Source organism: Chinchilla lanigera, unplaced genomic scaffold, assembly GCF_000276665.1.
Source record: "Chinchilla lanigera isolate Chin_1 unplaced genomic scaffold, ChiLan1.0 scaffold00088, whole genome shotgun sequence".
NCBI classification, from domain to species: Eukaryota; Metazoa; Chordata; class Mammalia; order Rodentia; family Chinchillidae; genus Chinchilla; species Chinchilla lanigera.
Genome location: NW_004955489.1, coordinates 333,818 through 337,577, shown reverse-complemented (window position 1 = coordinate 337,577; position 3,760 = coordinate 333,818).

The window sequence follows — 3,760 nt, the reverse complement described above, 5'->3', positions numbered from 1 at the left end:
GTTTTGGCTGTGAGTTACCATACAAATAGATAGAAAGGTTTCCAGGCTTGCTGCAGAGGGAAGTGCTGGCTTTTCTTAGTGGAAATGACTGGGTTATAGAAGTGTTTCCCCACCCCACTGTGTGCAGTGTCCTTTTTGACATACATGAAGATGGCCCGAGGTTTTTGTTGTTCTTTTTCATTTTGTTTTTCTGGTGTTTTGGAAACAAAAGTATTGCTTTATATTCTAGGCTGGCCTTGAACTCACTGTATAGCCCAGACTGACCTTGTACTTGTCCTGATCCTTCTACCTTGGCTTCCTGAGTGCTAGGTTTATGGCATCCGAGTGCTAGGATTATGGGTGTGCACCACCATGCAAGAGATAGCCTGTTTTAAAGTAGCTTGGAGGTGTAGTCCTTGCTCAGGGGGATGTGCAGGGAGCACCTGAAACTAGGCTTCTAAAAGTGACCTCATGAAAATGCAGGCTGATTGGGGGGTTAATTTTTTTTCTTTTGAAATTTGGAGGGGCAGAATGAGGTGACCATCTTGGTACTGCTAGTGTGGGATCCCAGAAGCCAGAATGGAGAGCTGGTAAGGAGAGCTGTGGATGTCAGCACACATTAGGAACAGCAGTGCCATGTCCACGCCACCTCCCCGTGGAAGAGGAGCAGCAGCCAGTTCAGAATAGTAGTGATTGCCAGTGACTCAATGGGGCATAGGTGGTGACAGTTTGTGACTAAACCCATCTCTGTTTCATTCCCAAAATTTTTCTTAGTTCAACATTTCTGTCAGTGACCGAAAAACATGTTGCTGTTTATCTGCTTCCAGGAGAACAAATCTTAACTTCATTCCCATTCACGAACTTTCCAGAACTTGTATGAATCATCAGCCTTGTATCTTACATGTAGAATCTATGGTTCTTCCGCTTTCTTACTGAAATTTTACTTAAGACTCAGTAGATTGTTTTCCTTCAGTGCCCTTATTTTGAATTTATTTCAACCACTGACTGTTTTGCTTGGTTTCTCTTGTAAGGAAAGACAGATGATGTGCTACCTCTTCTTTTTTTTAAAGTAATATGACAGTTGCAGGTTGTGGTTTAATTAGGTACTTAAGTCAGTATCAAGAAATTACAGTGGCGCGGGGCATGATGGCTCACACTTGTAATCCCAACACTTGGGAGGCTGAGGCAAGAGGATCCTTGTGAGTTCGAGACCTACCAAGTGAGCTCAAGGCCAGCCTGAACTGCATAGCGAGACCCTGTCTCAAAAAGACCAAAAAAAAGAAAGAAAGAAAAAAACCCAAGAAACTGTCGTGGCTGATTTCTCTATAACTAACATTGGCATTTGAACTCAGGCAAACATGGAATAAAAGTTAATTCATTTCTTGGAACTGAGGTGAAAATCTGTTTGCTCACTTCAACCCTGTGATGAACTGGTACTTTACAAGTTGATTTTTTTTTGTCCTTTAGGCTGGCCTTGAACTCACTTTGTAGCCCAGGCTGGCCTCAGACTTACGGCAATCCTCCTGCCTCAGTCTCCTAAGTGCTGGGATTACAGGTGTGTGCCACCACACCCATCTATAAATTGATTGCTGAGAACCTAGAAGACATTATTAGTGGTCATTTTTCTTCTTTTTCTTTAATGTATACCTATTCAGTAATCACAGTTATCCTTTTTTAAGATCATCAATTTAAATATAGAGCCTGTCAAAAAATATATAAATCAGGAAAAGAAAAATTTGTATAGCTATTTTAATACTGAATTTATCAAGACATTGTGGGATTAATACAAGTTACCTTTGTCCTCTACAAGTACAAGAGGTGCTCAAAGTGGTGTTCATGAGCTTCCAGACATTTATTCGTATGGCAAACTGCTGAAGTGTGAGTACTTTTTGCTGGCAGGCTGTGTATATTCAATTGAGGGTGACACTTTTTTTGGCGTGGCAAAATACAGAAATGTGACCTTTTTCATAAGGTCATCATCTTGCAACTCTAAAAAATTCAGGTTGTATTTTAGGGAATTTTCTCTGGTGATGAGTACAGGTTGAATACCCTATATGAATTTTCAGAAGTGGATATTAAAAAAACGATACCAGGTCACTAGTTGTACTCGTTTTGTTTTGTATTGGGAATTGAACCCAGGGCCTTCACATTGAGCTACATCCTGAGCTAAAACCCTTTTCTTAATTTTTTATTTTGTGACAGGGTCTCATTAAGTTGCTAAATTATCCAGCCTGAACTTCATATTGTGATCCTCCTACCTCAGCTTCCCAGTACTGGGGTTACAGTATATACCACCACAGCTGGCTTTGTTTTTCATTTTGCTTTTTGAACCAGATTGTTTGCAAACAAAAATGTTCATGAGCCGGGCATGGTGGTGCAGGCCTGTAATCCCAGCACTCCCAGCACTCTGGAGGCTGAGGCAGGAGGATCATTGTGAGTTCGAGACCAGCCTGGGCTACAAAGTGAGCTCAAGGCCAGCATGAACTGCAGAGCAAGACCCTGTTTCAGAAAGACAAAAAAAAAAAAAAAAAAAAAAAATTCCAAAAAATGTTCACAAACCAAGATACCGCTGAATCAGCCTCATACCTTCAACCAAAAATACACTAATAAATGTCAGGTATATCTGAGCCCTAAATGCAAAGCACCACAGTTTAAAACAGGTAAGACTGGAAGCTGAGTGCAGTCTTCAGTCACTGTTAAGACCCTGGAGCTGTGGTCTGAGTGCCTATTGCCATGGCTTGCAGGAATAAAGCCTGTAAAGCCTGCCTTTCCCACCTTTAAGAAACAAAAAAAGAGGTGCTGGGGATTTAGCTCAGAGGCACAGTGCCTGCCTGGCAAGCATAAGGTCGTGAGTTCGATTCCTGGTACCGGAGAAAAACCAAAAAAAAAAAGAAACAAAAAAAAGATGATCTTTATATCTTCATTGGGGGAAAAAACTAAGATATGAAGAGCACAAACCTTCAAAGGAAGTTTAATATATTTAAAGTTGAAACTTGTAAACGATAAGAAACATCATAAAGGACAGTTCAGAATGTGACATGTTACTTAAGATCCACAGGACTAAAAAACCCTACTGTCCACTATTAAAGTATACATTGTAAAATGCCCAGTTGGACACTGAACAGAAGACAGAAAGATGTAATTTGCAGAACACCAGTGGTATATGGAATAGTGCTTGTCTTCACTGGTTTTTTTGTTTCTGTCTTTTTGAGACAGGGTTTCACTATGTAGCTCAGGCTGGCCTCAAACTCCCTTTGTAGCCCAGGCTGGCTTGAACTCAGGGATCCTCCTGCCTCAGCCTCCTGAGTGCTGAGATTATACCTTGCCTTCCTCACTGGTTGTTAAGAAAATACAAATTAAACTGCAGATGAGATTCTATGTGATATCCATCAAATTGCATTTGGTTCACAAACAGCATTTGGCAGAATTTTGTTTTTGTTTGCAGACTGCATTAGGTGACAAACAGTACTGTGGCCTTCTTTCCCACACGAACACAAAGGTGGCCATCTTTTCAAACAAATTGAGTTGATGAACTGAGGTTCCACTGTACTGTTTTATTTAGCATCTCCCTGCCTCAGCCTCCTAAGTGCTGGGGTTACAGGCAAACACCACCGTGCCCTTCTGTCACATGACCTTAATTGGTTTAGCTTTCAGATAGGTTTAATATTTGGTGGAGTGATGTTCTTTTCTGTCCATTTATTTTTAAAAATTGTTTTGGCTACTTTTGACCTTTCCGTATAAATTTTACGATTTTTGCCTTTTAACTTTTTTTTTTTTTTTT